The 15,018-nt window shown below is 41.5% G+C and overlaps 1 long non-coding RNA gene across 2 annotated transcripts; it reads left to right on the top strand.

Moving 5' to 3' along the window:
* Window positions 1-232: 232 nt before the first annotated feature.
* Window positions 233-7,095, top strand: LOC134639441 (uncharacterized). 2 transcript variants are annotated; one of them, XR_010095354.1, is made up of 6 exons: window positions 233-727; window positions 812-866; window positions 1,378-1,431; window positions 1,653-1,715; window positions 1,810-1,863; window positions 1,963-7,095. It is a non-coding gene; the product is annotated as an uncharacterized LOC134639441 (long non-coding RNA). The 2 variants fall into 2 exon arrangements; XR_010095353.1 differs by having other exon boundaries at window positions 1,960-7,095.
* The last annotated feature ends 7,923 nt before the right edge of the window (window positions 7,096-15,018 follow it).

The following is a 15,018-nucleotide window of genomic DNA, read 5'->3' as shown; positions in this document are numbered from 1 at the left end:
CAGAGATGTAGCACGATGTTAAGCATTGCAATGTTGATATAATCCAGTGATAAGGTTTGGTGCAATTTGTTATTATCATTATTATTGTTGTTGTTGTTGTTGTTGCTGCTGCTGTTGTCATTATCATTATTAGTGCTTGTAGTGTAATGGGAAGGCTTTAGGACCCAGGGGATCAAAGGGAGGGTATAAAAGAGGAAGTAGCAGCAGGCGCTCTTCTCTATCAGTAGAATACGAACAGGCCTCTGCTTTTTAAATGGTACTCTTTTTAGGATAGGGAAACATCCGAATGGGTTGTGTGATGGGTGCAATGCTATGGAGACGGTTGAGCATGTGCTCCTTAGTTGTAGGAAGTATGCAAATCACAGGAGGGTGATGTGGGGTGAAATGAGTGGTGGAAGGGAACTTACGTTTGAACAAGTGTTAATAAGTTAAGACATGGTGAAGGGAAAGTGGTGGTTTTTCGTTTTTTGAGAAATACTGGTCTCATCAAGAGGATCTGAGGATTCTTGAGTGACGGAAGATTAAAAGCCAGGAGATGGCAGTAATGCAACAATTTTGGATGCAGGCTGCCATTAAAATTGACAGAAGAAGAAGAAGGCGCTCTTCTCTTCTCATTTGCACTGTTGAGTGGCGGTGAGCAGTGGTGATTTGGAAAAGTAGAGAGTCTGAGAAGATTTAGTTGCCATTCACACACTGAAGCTGTATTGCCCTATGGCGGAGATTAAAGGTACAGTCTGTTTTTTTTTTCTTAGTCAGTTTTCTTTAGGTTTGTTGAAATGCATTTGATGTTTATTGTATTTTATGTTTTTAGTGGTGATCTAAGATGACACTAAGCAAGTTGTGCAGCAAACAGCAGTCATCTGGAGGTATGTTAATTTAATATATTTCACATAAGAAAGGAAATGTATGCACTGGCATGTAATTTATATTGTATTGTCTCCTGTAGGACGATTGTGTCACAGTTGTTTCTTTTTCTGCTTATGTTGCACTTTTCTCCCAGGTTTGTTTTAGAGTAAGGGTCGCATTTTAAAACTACGTTGTTGTTTTTTTGGTATTTGGTTTTCCTTTTATGTTAACTGGGTCAGGTGGAATATTTGACATGCAATGTGCAAACCCTGAGCTGGGGCTCATAACTTATAGAAATTAGGCCTTTCATAGGTGCTCATGGTGAACCGATTTGCTGTGTTTAAGATAACTTGATTGCAGTGATAACAGTCATTTCCTTAGGGAAACAGTGCATGTGACGAGTAGTAATATATATATTCACTTTTTTGAACATAGACTTCATAAATAGTAAGGAAAACACTGCTATTACTGTATTTTATAAATGTGTATCAGTATACAATATTCAATCTATTTTCTTTTCTAAAACAAAAGCTTGATTTTTAGGAAGGTGTAAGAACGACACAGGAGACGTTTTACAGGTGGAAGGTTGGTGTTTTTTACGTCTTTTAAAATATACTGATAGCCATCCTCTGACACAAAATAGTATCTTTGTACTGTGTGTCTAATATTAGAGAAATCATCTGCTGAATTTTATTTCATATAGTAACATGGCATGTGTCTGTGTTTTTCTTCAGAAACATCCGCTTTTTATTCTTATACATTTTAAAATGATGTATTAACTGTGCTTTTCTCCGACTTGCACACAGGGTTAATAAACTGACCGGAAAAGCCTTCAGACTCTGTGGTCGTAAGACCAAGCCTTACGCCAGGTGTGTATGCAATTGTCTGTATGTGTGTGTCGGAATTTAAAATGGTTTAAATGACTACAAATGATCTATTCCCCCTGTATTTTTATACCTACAGGCCGGAGAGAGACCGCGATGAACTGGACACCACCCAAATAGCACTGGACAAACAGTAAGTACAGTCATAAAGAAAAAGACACGTGTATATTCTGTTTTCAAACGACGTAGTGCGTATATATAATGTTTTAACACATGTCTGTCTGCATAGCAGGCACAGAACCCCTCTGCATGATGAGGATGATGATGAGCCCATGACATTTCTGGAATATTTACGTCGTATAGAACAGGAAGAAGAAGACAAAAAACAAGCAACTACAATACAGGCTGTGTGTGATAGTGGAGAGCTAGACCCATTTTTTTTTTTTTTTAACAACTGGTCATCTGCACCTCAGGGTGAGTGCGTGCCTGGTGATTTTATCAGTGTTTTTGAGCACAGTGTATGAGACTTTAATTTAGATCTCTTACCTACCATACCCTGGTGCATTAGAATTAATGATGATGATGATGATGATGAAGTTACACACATAGATTTTGAAGAAGGTTGTAAAACAGATTCTCAACTAGCAGAGGCTTATGAACCCTGCATGAATACCACCGGTGCTCTGCTTTCTGACCAGAGTTCTAGCGACCCAATAGCTGATAACATGTGGTAGAAGCTAAACTTAACCAACAACAACAAGCAACACATGAATACTTACAAGAGATAGTCGGAGCTCTGATTTTAACGTGGCAATAAACAAAACGTGCTGTCTATTAGATAACATCTGTACCAGGATTTTTAATGTGTGACTTTTAAAGCCCTCCCCATGGACCCTCTTAATAAGTTATTCAAACACAGCAATGGTACCGCTAAGCCTGTTAGATGGTTTGACTTTGAGGTATTTAATCAGAGGATTGAAGAAATTTTAACGAAATGTGATATTTTACACAGAAGACTGAATAGTATGCGTATCTGTGAGAACGCAACCCGTGCCACACCATCTGATGCCGCGAATGCTGTTTCTGCTGCTCCTGCACACATCACAGTACATCCCCATTAGGGGTGGGCGATAGAAACGATATAAATTTGGCCAACGATAGAGATTTTAACTATATCGCTCTATCGCGATAGCGCATGTTGATGATGTCATCAAGCTGCGCCTGTTTTGGTCGAAAGCATCGCAGCGGCTACAACCATTATCATCTGCAAATTATGCTGGGCGACAGTCATAGCAAAGAGATGAAGCACTTTTGAAATATGGGGAAAGCCAAAAACTGCGCTTCCTCCACTTCTGTAACATTGATTCATTAATATTGAATTCTCTCGCAGTTGTTCTATTCCCATATTGTTGCAGTATATTAATAACTGACCTTGTATTGTGGATGAATAATCTCAGTTGTTCTCCTGACTGAAGTTTGGCCCGTGTATAGCATCCTGCTATGCGATTGCATTTGTCCCTAACCACCAGAACCCCTCACCTTAACTTTTATCAAGTGGAAAAAAAGCTGGTGTTCATCCTCCAGCTTCACTGTGCAAATGTTATGCTAACATAGCTGTGTCGCTAGCAATCACGTAGCACAACATTATATACCAGGTAGTCCAACTTCAGTAACTCTGCAAACGCCACTGCTGTTTAGTTTTCTGTCTTCATTTATGTTGGAAGTGATAGCAGAGCTGAACGTTTTAATTAGTTTCAAAAATCTCTCAGTCAGAACATGGTATGTCATGTTTAGGTGGAAACTAGCGAGCTAACTTCCTGTTAACTTCTAACTCAGTTAAATTTAATAAATTCTGTTTTCATGGATGCATGGATGTTAAACTTAATTGTTACACCTGGTAAAGCAGCAACGCTGATGATTTTATTAAAGATGGAAGAATTTAGACTGTTTTTAACTCTGTGTTCGTTTGACTTTGGGACCTGAAGTGACGGAGTTTTGGATCCAGATTACTCCGCGAAGCTCCTCAGTACGGCAGCCATAATGCTCTGACATCAAAACATTTTTTTAACAGATTTCTGCACGCCAAAATCGGTTCGAGGTCAGTAAGCACAACCAGAATTCATACATAAAGCACACTCGATTTTTGAGAAAATTAAAGGATTTTAAGTGTGCCTTATAGTGGGGAAAATATGTTATACAGAAGAAAAGAATATATCGTGATATATATCGTTACCGCACATGTTTCAAATTATATCGCGATATGGATTTTAGGCCATATCGCCCAGCCCTAATCCCCATTCCTCTAACGTGATCACTATTCCTTCTGCATGAGCCCTCCAACACAGAAAATGTGTTATGTGTTAATCCTTCACAGACAAGAGCTGCCCTTACCAAACCCGTTGTACAGCATGAGACATACCTGCTTCTAATGCAAGAGAATTGCGTGAGCGTATTGATTTTAGAGACATAAGCATGGATATTCCAGACCAGCTACCAGCGAGGGTAAGAGATTGCGTAGCCAATGTCATAGAAAGAGCAGTGTCCGGCTGTCAGCTGGGCAAATGTTGTTTTGAGAGGCCCTTCCCTGGCTTCTGATGTACAGACTGTTTTAAATGCTGAAGATGAGTACGATACAGATCTGTTTCATGTTGAAATAGCGCAGGTCATGCAGAGTAATGATGGTTCTATAGGTGATGGCAAATTAGAGTTTATTGTCACAGTAACGTAGAACAGTAGCGCTGGTGCCTGTTTAAGACTGGCACGCATACCATATGACAACATACTGTCAAAGAACAGTAAACATTTGTACATACCAAACAATGTCCCCAAAAAGCTTGTCCCTTTGCATAGCACATGCATTTAATGCAACATCGCCTGAGCATGAAAAACTAGCTACAGCTAAACAACTACATATAGAGGTACAGCTATGTGACACACAACAAGTAGCACTCTCTGATGTTAGTGGATTTGAGAAACACTTAAACATCAAGATCGTAATCTAGTATGCTGCAGGGTGTAAACGCCTGCATTGTTCATTTCACACATGATGAGCCCAAGCCCAAAAACACTTATGTTGTATCTGCACAATGAATGTTACCAGCTGACTGAAAAACCCACAGCTTTTCTCAGGGCTGCTTATGTGTGTAATTTCTGTTACAGTACATATGAAGCACCGCTTTACCACAGCTGTAAATACAGATGTAACATATGTTTCACACTCTGTCATCAGCACGGCGGACCACTGCGAAGTGCGCCGACTGTAACCGCATCTGCAAATCACAACACTGTTACTAACAGCACAAATTAGCAGAAATGAAACATAACATGGTACCTTGTGATAATATGAAGCATTGTATGTGTTGCGGTATCGCGTATAGGCAAGCAAAGAAAAAACCCCACAGATGTGCTCAGCCCACATGTGAGTACTGCCGTGAGCCTAAACTAGCCAGCGACTCAGACCACCAGTGTTTCATACAGCCTATTGAAAAAGAGAAACCTCATGAAAATATGATTTTGAGACCCGGTATCACAACGGCAAACACAAGGCTAATTTTGTGTGTACATTGGATCTGAAGGGCAATAAGTTCTCATTTAATACACTAAAATGTGTGGCTGCTTTCGTGAAGCATTACCGATGCTCAAAATTTTGTGGGTACACGTTCAAAGCACATTAACCCTGTCAGCAAGGCATCCTACGACTGCTGCATCGCGCGTTTTGTGATAAAGTGAATGCGTTGAGATCACAACAGTGTGAACGTGGTTGTGATGTGGGAATGTGAATGGGAGACATTGAAGCAGATACACAAAGCCTTGAGATGCCCCCTTTGGAGAGCGCACCAACACCATGAAACTGTACCGCAAGACTACTTGTGATGAAAATTTTTTTTACTATGACTTTACCAGCCTCTATCTCACAGTGCAGTTTAAAAAGATTATCATGTCAGGCACCCACACATCATTTACAACAACTTTGACAGGCTAGAAAATTATTTCGGCTTTGTTAAATGCTAAGTACTCCCACCTAAAGGTCTGTTTCACCCAGTCCTTTCTTACAGATGCCACAACAAACTGATGTTCCCACTCTGTAGCATGTGTGCTGAAAAGCAGAACAAGCAGATAGCGTGCCTGCCCACTGACTGAGAGAATGTTGTCGGGCACCTGGGTGTCGTTTGAGCTCGAAAAAGCTCTCGAAAGGACACAGGATTGTTTCTATTGATGAGGTGCTGCATTTTCCCAATAAGACAGACACGTTGTTTAAAGCCTTTAAAAACTTAAACAGGAGGCTTCAGGCTATGCAGAACATGTTAAAACTCCTGATGACCAGCAGAAACACACTGACGAGTGTTAGGAGGAGGAGGGAATAATGCTAGACTCGACCAAGATATGTGTAAATAAAGCTGTTAGAAACTGTAACAAACATGCCTTCATCTGAGTTGATCACGGACCCTTCTAGATTTAGCCAGTTAATGTTTAGTGACTAGTACAACGTGCGTCAGTTTAGTTTCATCTCAGATGATGTCGTCATGGTGCAGTGGCGCCATGCTAATGGTAGAGATGCTCGTGTGAAGGATGTTAATGTCTTTGTGGGTGCCATGACCACTGCAAATGCTAGACTGATGATGTATGATTTGCTAGACAAGCTATCGAAGCGCATGTTGTATTGTGACACGGGCAGTGTCATTTTCACAGCACGCCCTGGCGACTGGATGCCACCTCTAGGACCTTTCCTCCGGAATCTCACTAGTGAATTAGACTCTGGAGAAGGGGGTGCGGAGGATTACATAGTCGAATTTGTGTCCGCAGGGCCAAAATGCTATGCATATCACACCTTGCAGGGTAATACATACAAGTTAAATGTAAATTTGTAACATTGAACGCGCTAAACACAAAAGTTAATTTGAAGAATGTAACTGTTGTGAAGAAGGTTTAAAGCGGACTACAACTAGCGCCGTGTTTCCAGACTATACAACACGCCCTTATGGATATTAAATTAGATTAAGGGTTTAATGGCAGACTCCAGCAACCCTTTTAGCATGGTTATCAGTGGCCCCAGTAACTGCAGAAAGACTTTTTTTTTTCTTTTTTTTCTTTTTTTTTTGTCAAAAACGTTGTTGAAAATGCTTCCAGGATGATGATGATTATTATTATTGTTATTTCACATAGTATTGAAAGATTAAAGGGGGGTCCCTTTGAGTGGCTGGATTTTTGAAATAAAATCTTTTTTTATAATTAAAATGTTGTTGGTTTTTTTCTGTTATTACCGCTAAAATGTTTTTCTTGTATTTCTGCTAAAATGTTTGTTGGTGGTTTTTCACTTTATTCCCGCTAAAATATTTGTTTCTTTTATTTCTGCTCCAATGTTTATTTTTACTCATTACAGCTAAATAATGAATTTTTCATTTCTGCTAAAGCGGCTATGATGTGAATGTATAATATACACTAAAATTGATAATAAATACTGTTGACTCGATTAAATCATGCTCTCATAATGTTTTATTATTCTCAATAGTACATATCACTATTCACGTTGCGCACACACATAATCACAGCATACACCAACAGGTTGTATGTTGTTGACAAAACGACACATAGCATCATTACAAATAAAATTAGCACCATACATGTTAAGCTGATGTGAATAAGATATACTATTTTGTATATCAAATAAAAAAAATACATGTTGTTATTCTGTTTCTCAGCATATAGAGAGAGGAATTCTGTATCGCAGTTCTCAAAGTTTAACGGATTATGCGTGTAGTTTCTCGTGTATCCTTCATTGTCAACGAAAGCAATTTGGGTATCTGACCCATAAATAAATTATTGTTAGTTGATATTCTTGTTCCCACTGGTGTGGAAAAACTTTAAAGATACCCTGTCTACAGCGTATTTTGCGTTTGCATGATGCAGGGCCGTGCGCTAACCTGATACTTGGTGAAACACAGACTTTCCGCTCAGGCACAGCCCTACTTGAGATGTAGGCAATTCCTCTCAGAAGTGGGTGTCACGGCGGAGACGTCAGGGGGCGGAAGGCAGTCTCTCAGTGGCTCTCCTCTTCTGAAATTGTGTAAAAACATAAGTCAATGTAGTGTAAGCAGCTTAGAAAAAAAGTAATTGAACTTCTTCAAATTTATTGGAATTGTTTGATCAAACGTAAATATTTGAGATGACCTCACATTTGCCATTTCTGCTCTCTCTGACTCACTATCACGAGTTTCAAAAATGTGACCCAACCCACTGGATGGCTTCATATTATGTGAGACTGGGGGTGTGCTGAAATGCTGAAATTAACAGCAACATTTTTCCACATTTAGCTCTGTTGTGGAAGTTTTTTCCACTTAAATAAAGCCTGCAGACGAGCGGTGAGCGGTAGCTAACATTCTTTAATCCGGACACACAAAGACAACGGACAACCAAACTTGTGGAGAGCCTGCATGTCCGCGGGACAGACGGTCAGCAGAGTTCTCACTGAGCCTAGCATGGCTCTCAGTTTAAATACCTTCTTCAGGAACAAAAGGCAGTACACAGCTGTTTCACACCTTAAGGTTCACATTCCCTTGCTACCTCCCAGAGTCCTTGAAGAGACAAAAGACTCTTCCTGTGGAGTGGTCTGCTCCCCCCCAACTTCCCTCTTACAGTATGGGTGTCAGACATGGCATTATACAATAAAATAATGTGATTAGTACATAAGTGAAAGAAATTCCATTACAATCCCACCCTTTGATTCTTAAATCAAGAATCACATTAAAACCAGAATTTCTTTCCTGACTTTCTGTATATCACATCAACATTATTTTACACTTAAAGGAGTTTCACACTGTGTATCCTCACTTCACCATTCTCCCACCACCCTTTGTTCATCTTTAATCCTCCCCACAATCTAAGCTCTCACATGCAAATGGCTACAACAATGATACAGAGGAAAGGTCTTCTCCAGAGTGTCAAAGTACTTTGCATGGCAAAGTGAAACAGTATTAGGTGGTCATTCGGTCATGGCTCCTGGTGTCTGTGCCATTTACAGAGTCATAATTCCAACGCTGGTCTCCCTCTGCGCTGTCACTTTTGGAGCTTGGCACGCTCTCTTCATCCCTCGATTTCTGTTCCAACGCGGCTGTAGATTTAAGGCAGAGCACGTCGTACACCTTAGTTGTCTTCCTCAACGTCAACGGCGAAACTCTTTCATTTTATTTTAAGATTTTGCTGTTCAAAATCTCCTCGTGACAATCATTTGGAAGCCCAGTGGTGCAGCCCACTGTCGTTTGTCAGCTGTCCTGCAGATGGTCCCTGCTTCTCACTGGTCCTGTTGAAGCATTCTCTCCCGGTCGTGGTCTGTATCTGCGTCAATCCTTCCATATCCCTCATGTCACGGTCACTGCAATTTAAAAATGAAAGCTTCCACGGAAAACCCTCTTTTGCCCTATGTCAGCTTAGCACAATTAGACATGCACAATGAAGTTGTGCATTGTCTCTTAAAAATTCCCAGAGATTCTCCCCTGGAGTAGTTTCACTCCAGGCCCTGTCGTACGAAAACATTAGCCAGTGGTGTGTCCTGCTGTAAATCATGTGATTAGATCATATGATTAGCCCTCTGCTGTGGAAAAAGTGATGTAGGTGTTAGCGCAGCGCATCTGTATGCACACTTTCTCACAGTGACCTCTGCACTGTAAACAATACAAGGTCATGAATAACACACCGCTGATAAATTCACAAAGACACAGAAAGTGGCGATTAAAGGTTAAGTCGGCATGCCCCAAAGGTCACGCAGCCTGTTGCTGTCATCTTTCTGCTCCTGTAAAAAGAAACATACATACATCCACCCTTTTGTCAGGTCAAGGTGAAGGTGCAGTCTTGCATACTGGTGTCAAGTCAGTCAAGCTTTTGTCAGTCCAGTCAGTCCCCATTTTTATTTGCTGACAGTAGAACCTTTCGTGACGCAATAAGTTTCTAGTGCCAGCAATGACGTCATTTCAAAAAAAGAAAAATAATTTAGACTGGATTACATCGCTGAATCCTTTTTGGCAGGGACTTGTTTTCTGATTGTCCCAAATAAGTGGCTTTCTCCTGAGCCCATTTTAATTTTTGGAGAAACTCTCTTGCGATTGTTCAACATGTTGTGTAGCGCTTTCGATCCCGATCTTGCAGGCCTGCTTCAAAAGAGAAAATTGCCAAACAAAAATCTCAGTGCACTGTTAAAATCAAAAAAATATGAAGGCCTCTTTTTAGAAGTTGTCTAAGCATACTCTCTTAGAATGATAGATCAAAACAAAACTAATTGGCAGTTTCAAAGTGGTACCAAAAGAAAATGCATCAGCCAAGTAAATCCCCAAAACTTTCATCCACCAGTCACACCTCACACAACAATATTCTATTAGATAATGAGTTTTGTTTTCTCCCATGTACCCAGATGTGTGTTATGATAAGACCTCCCCCACACATCAGAAACAAGAAACTCAATAATCTATTAGTCCCCACTCATCTGGCCCCCCTGCATCATTCTGTTCACCCCTGCAATGATTCAATCATCCTTTCCCAAATAATACTAGTTCACTAGTCTATGTATCACTTCTTAACCCACTAAGTGAACCGGACAAGATGATGGTAACAGCAATGCATGCTTAAAATACTATTTGGTCTTCATGAGCTTCATTGCATGTGTGTTTGTGTTAGTAGGATTAATGCATTTTTCTGTTTGTGTAATTTTTGTGTACCTCTCCTCTTTGCGGTGCTCCAGACACTTTTCAATTCTCCACGCAAGGCAGTCGTTTTTTCTTCCCAGTTTCCTAAACCCAAATTTCATTTCCCACACTAAAACAGCCATGTTCTCCCTTGCTCCTTCCACTGTGGTCTCATCTCTCCCCCTTGCAGCAGTCCAGTGAGAGTCAGTTGTCTTTCAGCTTTGTCCTGTGTTTTCCACTGTCTCATCTTGCCATTTTGCTCCAAAGGTGGCAAATGTCCAACTCAGACAGTCTTTTCAAAAGTCCAGTCACACACAGTGAAGTTGCAGCTCGTTGGAAATGCACATCCATCCATCCAGTCATGATGATGCCATTTTTCTCCTTGCTGTCGCTGTCTTGCACAGCTGTTTGCTGCTGCTGCTGCTGCTGGACCTTTTCTTCACTGCTCAGGGTGCTGCTGTGAGCTCTTGAGATCCATCTCGTTGTTCTGGAACTGCATTTCTTGTCTTCAGGGAGAGATTCTTGGAGCTTGTGTTCTCAGGGTGACAAAGACATGGAAGTTAAGCTGTAAAACAATTCAGCCAAAACTTGGCTTGAATGTTTCTAATGGTGTTGACCTATAATTTTTCCCGACTGCTGAACGTGGAAAATTGATCCGGGTCTGCTCTTCACCTGCAAGTGACACACTGAGACATTTTGATCATTCTTCTCATTGCTTAAAACAACACGTCTCCCCCCTCTGGTTCTGAAAACTCCCCTTTCTTAAAAACCCAGAGAGATTGTAGTTGTTCTACACTGAAAATCACCAAACCCTCTTCCTATTTTTATTGCTTATTTTCATCAACAAGTCTGCAGAAGTCTTGTGTGTCCACTCTAGGGGAGCCGGTGGTCTGCAGTACCACCCTCTCCCGCTAGTTGGAAACAACTTTTACACACATTTCTACACTCCTCTCTTTTTTTTTTTTTTTCTTGTTTTTGTTCCCCATTTTCAACATTTTGAACCCCATTTTTCAGTTTTTTTTACACACACGTCAACTTTTTTTTTTTCACACAACCACTCTCTTTCATCTCACAACATACTTTTACTCAGTTCTTAACATACAATCACACATTGAGTTTTGTCCCTGGCCGCCCGGTGGGACGTCTGCCGCAGTCGCCTCTCAAGCCGCTAATCCGGCTCCGCTGACTGCCCCTGGAATCTAGATTCTCTATTACTGCACGAGGCGTCCCCCGTGAGGTTCCTTGCCTTCTACGGACCAAGGAACGAACACCGCCACCCCCAGTCTCCTTCGAAGAAGTTAGGATCTTTTAGAAGATGCTAGGGATGTCACTCCGTGATTCTACACGAAGACTCTCCGTGATTCTACACGAAGACTCCCTCGGAGCTCTTGCCCTGGAAGGTCGTAACACACCTTCTTGGGCTCCCCGAAGGCTGCAACACACTCACCTCCTCGGCCAGACACAAAACTCTCGTGACTTGTTACAAGTTAGCTATCACTCACCCATCTGCAGGGGTCCCCTCAAATCGATGGTCTCGGTGGTGACTGAAACACACGGCTCCGTGACTCCTCCATTTCCTTTGCTTCAACAGCCGGTAGGACAAAGGTACCTTTTCCCTCAGGGGTGATCAGCCCATCCACGGAACCGTTGTTCAGCGACCACACGGACCACCCTGCTCGCAGCGCCATTCTGTTGTGGAAGTTTTTTCCACTTAAATAAAGCCTGCAGACGAGCGGTGAGCGGTAGCTAACATTCTTTAATCCAGACACACAAAGACAACGGACAACCAAGCTTGTGGAGAGCCTGCATGTCCGCGGGACAGACGGTCAGCAGAGTTCTCACTGAGCCTAGCATGGCTCTCAGTTTAAATACCTTCTTCAGGAACAAAAGGCAGTACACATCTGTTTCACACCTTAAGGTTCACATTCCCTTGCTACCTCCCAGAGTCCTTGAAGAGACAAAAGACTCTTCCTGTGGAGTGGTCTGCCCTCCCCCAACTTCCCTCTTACAGTATGGGTGTCAGACATGAGAGAGTGATATTAGGCCCCTTATGCCAAAATATTCATGAGCTTTTTGAGTGATAGGTTGAAATGAATTATTCATGAGCTCCGGAAGTAATAACGGAAGTAATTAAAATATGATATTCATAAAAATATGATATTCATAAAAAATATGATTTTCATAAAATTATGATATTCATCCAAAATATACTAGTTCATAGCTCATTGCTTTTTCTTCCCTCAAAAACCTACTAATTGATTATTTAGAAAGATTTATTTTATATCAAATAGCATTCTTTTATTTTTAAGCTATTAAAAAAGTTTTTACTTTTTTATGCTTAAAAAACGCCATCTACTGGTGGGTCAGCGCATGAGCGCACAGGGCGCGCGCCCGCGCCTGTGTCTCTAGGCGCGCCCGTGAGCGCGCCTCTCTCTGCATCGGGCCTGTGTGTTTCTGGGACCGTGCTTGTCTGTGAAAATGTGTTAAACCAGTATAAATGTGCTTAGTTAAACTTGTGCTTTGTAACGTTCAGTATGGGCAGACATACAGGGTGTATGCCTTTGGGGAAAACTTTATTTCAATTTATATGCATTTGTTTAATCCGAACAAGGAGATTTAAAATCAAACTCAGAATCGCAAAAAACTCTCGCAATCCCCGTTGCTCCCACCCCGAGCATAAACGCGCCGCTGCTCCCAACATAAAAAACTTTCTCAAAAAACTATTTTCTCCCAAAAAACGCTCCCACCCCGAGCATAAACGCACCGCTGCTCCCAAACCCCGATCCTTAGGCAAATAAGCAGGAAACCTCCTGAAAAACCCTCCGCGTTTTTCTCCAAAAACCCCAAGAATAACTAGTAGGGAACCCACCCTCGTATACCCAAATCCTTATATTCGATAACAGGGGGAAAAATCCTGAAAAACCCTTAGTCTTTTTTCTTCAAAAACCAGCCCTCTCACTAGCTCCGTGTAAAATTAAGCGCAGAGTCTAAGTTCTACCTCGCTCTTACTCGACCCACAACCGCGCTCAGCGCACAATGTTTCCTTCTTGTTCGCTCCCTGGCTCAGCTCACGAATGCTCTATACCTAGTTTGAAAATTTGCGCAGCAGACCAACTCCTCCTCCCAGGTGTACCTAACTGCCCCGCTGCCAATAACATAACAAAGGGGCGGCTCCACTCGCACCCCCGGTTAGCCAATCGCACTCAGCTCGGATTTTTATGATCTCCCGCAGAGGTTAAGACTTGCTTCGGTCTCTCACAAGCCATCTGACTTCGGAAGCATGGACAGCTGGCTCTCACTCAGGTTAAATAATTTAACATTTAGGCCTAAATGTAACTCTTCTTTTCTACCGGAAAAAAAACCCTATGCAAGAGAGATTCAGATTTTGGGGCTATGCCTTCAGCCTAAGAGAGAGCAAAATCTTTTTCTATCAGCTAAAAGCAGGTGAAAGTTTTGGTCCGCTCACACCGCGGATCGCCTTTACTTTGTCTAATTGGGGTGTTTTGAGCCTCATCGCGACGGGCGAAGTGCAGAAGAGCCTGCGAGAAACGAGCTCGCAACAACTGCGAACCAGGGATCATCAACAACTGCCGTTGCTTTCCCTATGTGCATATCAATCGGTAAGTGTTAATCTTCCTGTCTAACTACATTTTTGCATTTTCCTTTTGACCATTCTCTCAATCCTTTCATTTAAGAAAAAATATATAACAATGGTTTGTAACACGTACAATACACCATCCATCCATTCGCTTCCACTTATCCTTTTTCAGGCTGCTGGAGCCTATCCCACGTACAATACACTTTAAAAATATATATAAGCTCAAGTTTAACTCCCGTGAAAGCTTATACATTACATGTCTACATCACCTATCATTTCCTCATTAGGTATCATTTTATGCTCCTTTGATATTTTGCTAGTTTGCGTCTTTTTGTTTTTCTTTATATTTTTAGACTCTGATTTAAGCCAGATGTGTTAACCTGATCCCTGCGAAACACCAGCTCTGCGTGGATTTTGACCGCGAGTGACCGGATGTTGTTTCCAGCCTGAGGTTGCCTGAAATGCCGTGAGGCTTGTTTGAAAGATTGCGCCCGAGACCAACTCCGCCTCCAAGGCGTGCCTACCTTTAGCTGCCACCAGTGAGATATCAGAGCCGGGCTCCACATATCCAATCAGGAGCACGAGCAAGACAGCTTTTGCAGACTCTCCAGAAATATACAAGTCCTTACCAACTGCTCTGCAACCCAGTGTTTCTGGTTCCCTCACCAACATCGCTTTTTGAGATATTTTTTATGAACCACCAAAAAAGCAATTTTACCCCCCAGTACAGAAGACTGGATCTGAGGGCAGCAGCGGGGACAAATGATTGTAATGAAGCGACGGACACTTCATGGCTGGTCTTAGATATTCGTGAGTTATTGTGTCTTATGGTGAAAAGTACATAGTTTTGCAAGAGGCATGCAAGCACTGTAGAAAAAGTAATCATAAAACGGTTTTTGTGAACACTTTGCTCCCTATGTTATGCTTTAAAAAATGTGATACATGTAATGTGATCATCAAAGAACATGATTTTTTTTTTACTTTTATTCTTATGCTTTTAAAGTGTGTCAGATTATCTTAAAACACTTATTTGTATGTTATAATGATTTTCTTACACCATGTGTAATTTTTTAGACAC

The sequence above is a fragment of the Pelmatolapia mariae genome, linkage group LG12, assembly GCF_036321145.2.
Source record: "Pelmatolapia mariae isolate MD_Pm_ZW linkage group LG12, Pm_UMD_F_2, whole genome shotgun sequence".
NCBI classification, from domain to species: domain Eukaryota; kingdom Metazoa; phylum Chordata; class Actinopteri; order Cichliformes; family Cichlidae; genus Pelmatolapia; species Pelmatolapia mariae.
This window is presented reverse-complemented; position numbering and strand designations above follow the sequence as displayed.